This window comes from Papaver somniferum, chromosome 9 (assembly GCF_003573695.1).
Source record: "Papaver somniferum cultivar HN1 chromosome 9, ASM357369v1, whole genome shotgun sequence".
Classification (NCBI taxonomy): domain Eukaryota; kingdom Viridiplantae; phylum Streptophyta; class Magnoliopsida; order Ranunculales; family Papaveraceae; genus Papaver; species Papaver somniferum.
The window spans coordinates 63323815-63336279 of NC_039366.1; positions in this window are offsets into that span (position 1 = coordinate 63323815).

A 12465-nucleotide genomic window follows, 5' to 3' on the forward strand; every position below is an offset into this window, starting at 1 on the left:
TGTATGTGACAATTCGTATTTTATGATATGTGAACCATTTCACGATCTCTGACTGAGCGAACGTTCCTCTCAGAGCTATGATGAATATGTTTCTCGAAAAGTCTTTCAGCTGAGCTTTCAATGATTCACACATTTCATCGTCACCTCTACATAAAATCAAAATGATTGGGCGGCTCCTAGACATATTGCATGCTAGTATAGAACCTAACACCTTCAGGACGTCACGCTGCTCGTTGTTCCCTTACTACGTAGAGAGACAATGTACAGAACTCTTAACGATTACGCTGATCCTAGACATATTGCATGCTAGTATAGAGCCTAACGCCTTCAGGAAGTCACGCTATTCGTTGTTCCCTGACTATACTCCCCTTTAGAACGAGTATGATGCTTCAATTATCTCATATCTCAATTCTGCACATAGGTTAATTCTAGCGTGTCATTCATCAACTGAATTCCTAGAAAATAATCTATTCTACCTCATTACTCTGTTTCATGGCTGATCCTCAGCTGGATTCCACAGATTAGTAATAGATACTCAACTCATTTATTACTCTGTTTTATGAATCATTCTAAGTTGAATTTCATGAATTAGTAATAAATACTCAAATGATATTTATTACTCCGTTTCATGAACTATTCTCACCTGAATTTCATGAATTAGTAATAAATATTCACCGATCGGGAATCTGGGCCACCACCGAGTAAGCCCCGAGAAAATGGTGCGAGTGTATCTAGCAATAATGCACAAACGAGCACCCGAATGCACGAACGAGCATTCAAAAATATGTACAAACGAGGAAACCTGTGCAAAATGGGTAGGAAAATAATATCAATAAATAATAAGAAGGCGCCTAAGGGGAGCGGGCCCACAGGCCGGCCGATCATGTAGACGTGGCCGGTATCGTACCTCTTTAAATTATTTTATACTATTTTGTTATTTTTCTCTCATCTCATGAAGACTCATTTATTTGATCAAAATCCCTCGTTTGAGCAAAACTCTTAGTTTCTCCATACTTTCCATCAAACGATGAAAAAATAGTAAAAGATAGGGAAAGATGTCATGGGACCGGGCCACATAGCTGGTCGGCCATGCCCTAGCCGTGACCAGTCCCATACCTTGCAATTCATTATTTTTTTCATATTATTATTTCCTTCATCCCATGAAACTCCATCGTTTGAACGAAAACCCTGGTTTTTCAATATTTTTTCAAATATTGCTCAAACCATGAAAAAGCCAAAAATTCAAATGGTCACATGACCGACTAGGCTTCTCACGTCAAAAATTGAAATATTATTATTTTAGTATTCTCAAAATATTGGTCGTACGAGCAGAGTTCTACTTTCTCATTCGAGCAAAATTGAGAGTTTCAGTCAAGATCAAACTCTTCTGAAAATCCAAAGTATTGCTCAAACGCGCACCAGAAAATACCAAAACTCTCAGGACTTATACACGGGAAGTATGGTGACACGGGCATGCCATCTTGACCGACCAAGGTCGTCCCTTAGGCTTGCAAGGAGATGGTCCCATACTTTTTCATAATTTTGACCTAATTAGCTCTCAACAGTTCATATTAGGTCAAAACTCTCTCCAACCAACTCGGAATTTGCTCAATCGACCGCCAGATGGTCCGATGACCACCAAAGGTGGGTCCCATGACCCATTGGTCGGCCCCTCACCTCTCCATAATTATGTTTTATTAATTACCTAACGGTCACACGAACACTATTTCAATAAATGATTAAACCAGCATTTGATCATCCTTTCACCAACCAGTCAACAAAATATTTTGGTGCTCACTCAAGCACCCGGGCGCTACACGGTCGGCCATCATCCCATGTAACCAGTACCTCCTTCACTCAGTGACTTATTTCCAGTAAATCATCAATTCATCATCAATTGATCAAAATTAGGGTTTCAGATGAATGCTCTGCAAATCATAATTCTGAGCAAGTTCAAACACTAATAATTTTATGTTGATCCAGCAATCAATATCTGTACTAATTATATAATATTCGGTTTAGTTACCAATATTATAATTGATATTTTATTTGGTCATGTTACCAATAATTCATTAAATGAGCAATATTTGATCAAACACTCGAATATTGATTCAACTATCAATATTCAGTAATTTATCAAATAAGAAATATTTGCTCAAACGCTCGAATATTGATTCAACTATCAATATTCAGTAATTCATCAAATGAGCAATATTTGCTCAGATGCTCGAATATTGATTCAACTATCAATATTGAGTAATTCATCAAATGAGCAAATATTGCTCAGATGCCCGAATATTGATTCAACTATCAATATTGAGTAATTCATCAAATGAGCAATATTTTCTCAGATGCTCGATTCAACTATCAATATTCAACAATTCAACGATTCATCGTACGAGCAATATTTGCTCATATGAGCAATATTTACTCAGACTATTAATATTCATTATGTTGATTCTATTATCAACATCATTCAATCGAGAACTATACGTCCCAGCATACATGTTCAATCCATGGATCCTAGAGCATTCAGTAATCATGCTCGACTGAACAATACTTAGACTCATAGTCTAATCAAGTCAACAACTAACTAATCAAATACACGTATGCCTTGCAGACTCCTTGTTTGTGAGACATCAATCGCGTCACATGGGGGATATTAATTGGGTTTTGGTCTAGCGTCCTATGGCACGTGTGCTCATCCACGATGGAAATGTGAGTAAGTCGTGCAATTAGTTGAGGGAGTTAGCAAAGTAGTGGGGGGATAATCAACCAAGTCTCCGCACGACCTGGAATTGGTTAAAACACGATTTCCCAGTCTTTCACTCGAGCAACCGTCACACTTACTGGAGATCAATGTGTTTACATTCTAGCAATATAAATAAGTTTCTGAATTCACGATTGAACAACAACATTGGTCGAATAGACAAAATTCGTCTAACCAAAAATCATCGTGTGAGCAACAATCTCTCTCAATTGAGTAGAATTAAAAATTATTCTTCATTTGCAGAAACCCACAACACATTTACAATCCTTGATCACCATTGATCTCACACGCTTCACAGCTTCCCTCCGACAGATCAACCCTCTTCCCTCTTTGTGACCGAATTGACTCTGGAACGACCATTTCTTGGTTTAGGACGGAGTCCTACAGATTGATCTCTCAAACTCAAAGCACTTCCGTGCAGTGCATCTGTTTGAGGTTAGGCAGTTTGCTCGGTCGAGGAGTCTCCGTCCGCATGGTCGTCTCTCCATACCTGAAAAACCAGCAAATCGTTTTTCCCCGTCAACAGATTGGCGACCACAGTGGGAGATCATTCTCTCGGTTGCAATCTGAATTCATCAAAATGGTTGGTCTTAGGTCAGGTTCAGTTACAAATCCTAACCCAAATGGTGCTAGCACTAGCAACAACAATGGTAGTACTCCAGTCACTCCCGCTTCCAACAATGGCACTATTGATATCACCGCTCCTCAAACCAACATCGGAAGTAATCCTCTCTTCGGTCGGTCTCCCGATGAAATCAGAGAAAATCCGCCTACCATAGCTGATCTCATGAAGGTTTGGGAAGTTTTCGCCAATAATCAGACAGAAATGGCTGCAACGCATAAGGAGTTATGCACTTATCTTAAAAATCTCACATACAAAATGTCAGAGAAAACTCAAAACGGGTCGGAGAAAGGAAAAGCCAAAGAAACATCCTTGGCTGCTGATCCCGATATCTCCTGAATTCATGTGGTGGACGATGATGAAGTCCGCAAAGCTGCAGATAACCCACCAGCGATGGAGTCTGCAGGTTTCATCACTCATGAATACTTGGAACGCTTTATGGAGGATCGAGGGAAAGACAAGACATCATTTGTCCATCGTCACCAACCTCCATATCCTTATACTATACAAATAGTTCCTCTTCTGAAAGGTTATACTCCTCCAACGTTCACACTTTATGATGGAACAGGCAATACTCGAGAACATGTCTCTCGGTTCTTGGAATCATGGGCGAGCGTGAGTACAACCATGTTTTCCGCTTGAAGGTGTTTTCAAAATCCTTAACCGGAAGAGCATACACATGGTACAACAACATCGCACCAAGAAGCATCACTAGTTGGGGAGAATTTATTAATGTTTTCTGCAGAAAGTACTTCTTCGTTTCAGAACAGGTCACCCTCTCAGACCTGGGAAGAATGTTTCAAAGGAACAATGAGCATCCCAGTGATTACGTGAAAAGGTTCTGAGTCCAAGATTCGTCATGATCTGAATGTCACTGAACAACAACTCGTAGACTTGTGCATCAATGGAATGACCAAGTCTACAGAGATTTACTAGAAAATCTCTGATTCCAGACTTTCTCAGAACTTCATGAAGCAGCCAAACGATCAGCGACTACTGCACCTTCTTTAGTGGGAAGAACAAAGTCTGCAAAGGTAGAAGAACCTCGTAGTAGACGACGCCTGGTCAACAATCAGTACGATCTCCGACCTTCAACGAACGTTGTTGCTGAAAGGAATGAAAGGAAAGCCGATTCACAATATCAGGACGCTCTCCAACATCCCAGGATCCTCTGAAGGCGCTAAGAAAAGATAACCAATCCTGAAATGCGCAAACCTCGACCCGACATCAATGAACGGGGAAATGATCATACATACTCAAACTTCCCTCTTCTCATGAAGGAGTGATCGAGTTACTGGAAGTCTGGATTCAAGATGGTGCAATCAAATTGTCGTTCATCAGGAGAGAGCCAACTAAAGAAGAAATGGAGAATCCCAGGTACCGTCTCCTTCATAGGTTTATCAGTCATCCAACAAGTGACTGCAATATTTTGAAGCACATCTTCAAAGAGTAGGTTGAGTCATAATAGCTTCAACTGGGGACTGAAGGACTATACAGAACCCTCTCCCAATCAAGACCTTCACTCTCTCTGAACAACCTATCAAAAATGCAGTTCAATCCTTGGTCGAACATATATGTGAATTACTCTATCTGTTGAAGGAACAAAGGAGAGGCATGTTCACAGCACTGAATCACATCGTGTCAGCAAGTCCATTCCGGAAATACTTCCTGAGCCTCCAACCACAGACAAAGATATGTAATACTGGGGACTCCTTAACACAGTCAATCTCAGAAGAAACGAATTTGGAAGAATGTTGATCGATACTGACACCGCCATCAACAACATTCCACTGAAAACCATCAGATCCACATGCATCACTCGACAAGAAGCTATTCATGCTCCCATCTCAATCATATACCACGAAGGAACGCTAAGAGATGCTTATGGATATATCACTCTCAAAGTGAAAATAGGTTCAACCTGGACAGAAACCAAGTTTCACATAATCAAGAAGATCTAAGATATGACACGATCCTCAAACGAGCGTGGATCCACACTGAAAAGAAGGCTATTGATAAAGAGTCTTTGGTTGCACATCTCTCGAACGAAGAAAGTTTTGATCCAGAAGATTTGACGGACGTTCCATCATCAATGCACTTGGAAGAATTTCGAACTTCGACGAGGTTGAAACAAGAACCTGCAAAAGATGCATAGACATTCATCAAGAGGTTCCGCACTCAGGCAAGTCTCATTCCTCCCATGTCTATGTCATTTATTTCCTCACATGCTATCCTAGCATGAGGGCTCAATTATTCTAGCAACTATATATGCTATTACAAGACGTTATGAATGGGTAGCTTCACCATATTAATATTTTACCAAGTGGTTGAATCTGAGACCTCTATGAATAGAGCATCTCACTGAGACATTAATTACTAAAATGATTTCCAAGCTTGGCAAAGAACACTTTGGGTGTTTCTTCACAGCCTTGCAGGAGTGTCCATGTGTGCCACAAAATCAGAAAGTCTGCACAAGTGTTGAATCCCACTACCACAACGAAAGGAATGCTGAATCAACAAAAGATACTCGAGATCGAGAGGGTCAAGCCTAAGACATTCGACGCTTAAGGAGTGTGACGCTTCAATGCTCAAACAGCTAAGTTTTGAAGTATTTAGGATTTTTTCTTAACTTATCCATTATTTTCAATTCCTCCTTGGATTAAGCAATTGAATCTATCAAACCAAAATAAAATCCCTACAACTGTCAATCATCTACTTCTCCAAAGCCAACTGAAAGTCAAAAACCTTTCATCTCTAAGTGCCACAGAAGCCTTCAAATTGTACTCCCAATCAAAGAGTACACCTTCGATAATGACGCCTCTAGCTTCAACACAAATATCTCGACAATGACACACTGATTCAACACCAGCACAATCAAAGTGTAACTGAACTACAATCGATAAGTCTTCATTACCCCATGATAAGACTTATGAAGCATATGCACCATCATTCATCCATGGATGGCACAAACTTCTTCAACATACACTGGGGACTTGATATTATTAGAGAAATCGATTCAAATCTATTTCAATAAATGTTATCCACATAACAAGTTATTGCAGCCTGATGTGATTACATGAAACTTCATCAACGTGACCTCTCTACATCACAAGCCCCTGCACGACTGAGGAACTTTCTCTCTTCACCAATCACATCCAGAATGAAGACTGCTGCTGTTATCTACCGCAACAACGTCGACTCACTGACAAAGCCAGTTCATCATAATGTTATACTGTCCAGGAGAATTGGGTTGAACTCCCAATACACCTTCATCTTAGGGATGCTCAACCCATCAACTAGTCCGTGAATCTAAAAGGCTCACTGGATGGAGGAGCGAAGGCTATGTCGATAATCATGGTTCTAGCCTTTTCGGTCTCTGGAGCAACTCCGACCATAGTATCAGCATCAACAAGGATATCTGGAGGAACTATGTCCATGGTCTTAGCATCAACAACGATCTCAAGAGCAACATCCTCATGACAGGGCTTCATCAACTAACCATTCTCTGAAGTGCTACACATGAAGCGGACTTCTCCAAGAACTAATGATTCATATCAAGATGTGTAGACTTGATAACATGTTCACATAAAAGTCCTCCAAAGGGCACGACTGGAGGGCACAATCCAAAGTCTTCTACAAGATGTTCTCATCACCTCTACAAATGAGATACAACACACTTCAGGCATGGGTTTACAAAAACGTACCAATGGGTGAGGAATGGGACAATGCTTCCTCTACAAAATATGTTCGTCTATGTCTCTTCTACAACATACCAAAAGGGCACGTCAATCAGACATACGAGCTGAAAGATATGGCTTCCACACTCATGTTTATGGAATCTGAAAATTTGCACGGGATTACAAGTTATGAATGGATTCCCTAGACATCTCATAAAGGATTATGTTTGCATATGATTCGTCAGTATCTTATCTTCAAAATTTTGGGTCAAGCACCAAATTCTGACGTCATATGAGGTTCCTACAGCTTCTAGAGCATACAACATGCAAGCAGCAATTCTTAGACGGGATTCATTACCTTCACAGTCGATCGATGTCCACCAAGTCTTTCCACTAAGTTCTTCATCAAGGTACCTCCAACCTCGACCACCTAGGTCTTTACATCATGTTTTTCTACCTGGGTCCTATATCTAGGTCTTGCCAGAAGAAGGAAAAACGAGAAGGAGATTTAACTAAATACCGGGAACTGACGATCCACTGATCATGACAATCAGTTTCACAGTTCACGGCTCGTGACTGGCACCAAGCTCGCCTATACTAATCATTCATTATAAAACGAATGATACAACCGAGACATACAACCATGGTCATTACATCATCCCCTCTTGAGAGAAACCTCAGTTATGGTCCCATGACCAGGGTTTCAGAAGTGATGTTTCTAAGACTAATAGAAACAAAAAATGGTACTGCAAGCACCGGGCTCATGTATCAACCAAGGGATTCAGATTGCAAATTAATCAATGGCATTGAAATATTTCATCAAGCATTCAAGACATAAGCAAATGGTCTAAAGACACAACATGGGCGTTTTACAACAAGCTCGTCTGAGACGATTTTACACTATCCTGCACAAAGAAGTGAGCTGGGAGAAATTGGTGAAGAATCTAGGTATGTGTCATATACCATTCTCTTTGCATGGATGTTATCTACAACATATCCAAAATTCACAATAATTGGATGAACGAGCAAAAAGATGTGGCTGAAACATCAAAATACATGATAGCAGAAGTTTCTGAAGACTTCCTGGAAGTTTACTGTTTCGTTGATTTCGACCACTAAACGTGCTCAAAACTGAAAAAGCTTCTTTCCTAAATCTAGAAAACTTCCTGGGCATCAAAATTTTTGGGTAGATCATCAAAAAAGGACATCGTATGAAGATTCTACAACATGTTCAATGATGACATAACTTCTGAATTTTCTGATGACGACGAGATTCTTCATTCATCCACATCTGAATCAAGAGATACACCATTAACGCAAGGCCGAACTTCATTTTCAGCCGATAGTCTCACTTGCAAGTCGGAAGTGCTTCTACTGATGAGATATGAGCTTCCCATCTTCAGCTCTTTTCTTCTGTGATATTTCATCACGTCTCTGCTTTCCTTCCGCATCTGCTAAGACCAAGAAAGCATGTATCTTAGCACGAAACATACTCAGATTATCAAGAGACATACCATGTATCAACTTTCCAGCATCTCTGAAAGGTTGATTCACCTTGGCATGAACATCTGCAGAAATCTTCATCTTTGACTTGATATTTCTGGAGCGTTCCCTGGAAGAGTCAGAAGGGGGGTTATAACTGGAAGTCACCATTATCTGAGGAGAAAGACATGGAGTCATGGATATACCAATAACAAACACATAACAAAAATGGTAACACTCCAACTCTTACATGTTTACAATTTCAGTAACAATAGTGAACTTAGAACAAAAGTTTAAAGAACTTGCCCGTTTTTTCAAACCTGCAAAGACGGGCTAAGTCCATTATTCAAAAATCATAATTGATTTTCATAAAACCGTGAACAACCCACGTAAATTTTTACTGTGTTAACATCCACTGATTTTAAAAAATTGGACAGACGTCCATTTTACAATTGGGAAGACTCACATATAGACATTGTTTCATCATGTATAATTGTCTACTTTCAACAGTTGTTATAAATCAAAACATTGATTTTACAAAAAAATATATTTTAACGTGAAACTCAAGTAAATTTGATATATATATATATATTTTCTCTCTCGCGCGAGCATAAGTCTTTGAAATGAGAGTATATTTTCAAAAATTTGTGAAAGCTCACATATCGAAAATTAAATTTTTCATGAAAGCTCATAAATTTTTTTTATTACTAACAGAAGCACGTCTATTCAAAAAAAAAAAAAACTTTTCTCTCGTACGAGCATCCACCTTTGAAACAAGAGTTTATTCCATTTTGTGAAATCTCACATATTTAAAAAAAAATTGGTTTCCGTGAAAGCTCATTGACAATTTTTTTATCATTAGACGCATGTCTACTTTAAAAAAAAATCTCTCTTATGCTAGGGATTATTGTTTGTTTCTTAAACTAACGAACGAACGAAAGTCTGTTCCTAAAACAAGGATTTCCTTTTTTGGGCCCAAGACCGTAAAAGCTAAACCGACCAAAACTGGACGTCTGATCGTCCAAATCAGCAGTGCTTCGTCTCTCTGTGCTCACGGGATGAAACTCTATCATACTGCTGGAGTCCTTATCCAGGAATTTGCTTGTACATGACATCATTGAAGCAAATCGTGGATTCTGGAAATACCTTTGTACGACTAAGTTCAACTACTTATCTCGTGTACTGAAAAATCACCATCTAGTGCATACTGCGGAACATGACTGTCCCTAACTAAGCATGAGACTTAATGTTGAAGGTGGATTTTCGACAAAGGAAAAAATCGTAAAATCATGATACTGCATGTTTCTGACCCGGCTTCAGGAATGTATTTGACAATTTATATTTTATGATCCGTGAACCATTTCACAATATCTTACTGAGCGAACGTTCCTCTCAGAGCTATGATGAATATGTTTCTTGAAAAGCCTCTCAGCTGAGCTTTCGATGATTCACACATTTCATCATCACCTCTACATAGAATCAAAATGATTGGGCGACTCCTAAACATATTGCATGCTAGTATAAAGCCTAACGCCTTCAGGACGTCACGGTGCTCGTTGTTCCCTGACTACGTAGAGAGACCGTGTATAGAATCTCTTAATGATTGGGCGGCTCCTAGACATATTGTATGCTAGTAAAGAGCCTAACGCCATCAGGACGTCACACTATTCGTTGTTCCCTGACTATACACCCCCTCAGAATGAGTATGATGCTTCAATTATCTCATATCTCAATTCTCCAAATAGGTTAATTCTAGCGTGTCATTCATCAACTGAATTCCTAGAAAATAATATATTATATCTCATTACTCTCTTTCATGGCTGATCCTCAGCTGGATTCCATGGATTAGTAATAAATACTCAACTCATTTTATTACTCAGTTTCATGAATTATTTTCAGCTGAATTTCATGAATTAGTAATAAATACTCAAATGATTTTTATTATTTTGTTTCATGAATTATTCTCAGCTTAATTTCATGAATTAGTAATAAATACTCACCGATCGGGCATCTGGCCACCACCGAGTAAGCCCCGAGAAAATGGTGCGAGTGTATCTAGTAATAATGCACAAACGAGCACCCGAATGCACGAACGAGCATTCAAAAATGTGAACAAACGAGGAAACCTGTGCAAAATAGGGAGGAATATAATATCAATAAAATAATAAAAAGGCGCCTAAGGGGAGCGGGCCCACCGGCCGGCCGGTCATGTCGTTGAGGTCGGTCCCGTACCTCTTTAAATTATTTTATATTATTTTGTTATTTTTCCCTCATCTCATGAAGACTCCTTCATTTTAGTAAAGTCCCTCGTTTGAGCAAAACTCTAAGTTTCTCCATACTTTCCATCAAACGATGAAAAAATAGTAAAATATAGGGAAAGATGTCACGGGACTGGGACACATAGCCGGCCGGCCATGCCCTAGCTGTGACCGTTCCCACACCTTGCAATTCCTTATTTTTCATATTATTATTTCCTTCATCCCATGAAACTCCATCGTTTGAGCGAAAACCCTAGTTTTTCAATATTTTCTCAAATATTGCTCAAACCATGAAAAAGCCAAAAAGTCAAATGGTCACATGACCGACTAGGATTCTCACGTCAAAAATTAAAATATTATTATTTTAATATTCTCAAAATATTGGTCGCACGAGCAGAGTTCTACTTGCTCATTCGAGCAAAATTGAGAGTTTCAGTCAAGATCAAACTCTTCTGAAAATTCAAAATATTGCTCAAACGTGCACCAAAAAATACCAAAACTCTCAGGATTGAGACACGGGTAGTATGGTGACAAGGGAATGCCATCTTGACCTACCAAGGTCGGCCCTTAGGCTTGCAAGGAGTCGGTCCCACACTCTTTCATAATTTTGACCTAATTAGCTCTCAACAGTATTAGGTCCAAACTCTCTCCAACCAACTTGGAATTTTCTCAATCGACCGCCAGCTGGTCCCACGATAACCAAGGGCCAGTACAATGACCCCTTGGTTGGTCCCTCACCTCTCCATAATTAGGTTTTATTACCTAACGCTCAGACGAGCACTATTTTTCAATAAATGATTAAACCAACATATGATCATCCTTTCGCCAACCGGTAACCAAAAGATTTTGGTGCATGCTCACTCGAGCACCTGGGCGCCACATGGTCGGACATCATCCCATGTAGCCGGTGCCACCTTTAATCAGTGACTTATTTTCAGTAAATCATCAATTCATCAGCAATTGATCAAAATTAGGGTTTCAGACGAATGCTCCGCAAATCATAATTCTGAGCAAGTTCAAACACTAATAATCTTATGTTGATCCAGCAATCAACATCTGAATTAATTATATAATATTCAGACCAGTTACCAATATTTTAATTAATATTTTATTTGGTCATGCTACCAATAATTCATCAAATGAGCAATACTTGCTCAAACGCTCGAATATTGATTCAACTATCAATATTCAGTAATTCATCAAATAAGCAATATTTGCTCAAACACTCGAATATTGTTTCAACTATCAATATTCAATAATTCATCAATTGAGCAATATTTTCTCAGATGCTCGAATATTGAGTAATTCATCAAATGAGCAATACTTGCTCAGATGCTCGGTTCAACTATCAATATTTAACAATTCTACGATTCATCGTACGAGCAATATTTGCTCATATGAGCAATATTTACTCAGACTATCAATATTCATTATGTTTATTATATTATCATTATCATTCATTCGAGAACTTTACGTCCCAGTAGATATGTTCAATCCATGAATCCTAGAGCATTTAATAATCATGCTCGACTGAACATTACTTAGACTCATCGTCTAATCAAGTCAACGAATGACTAATCAAATACACGTCTGCCTTGCAGACTCCACATTCGTGAGACATCAATCACGTCACATAGGGGATATTAATTAGGGTTT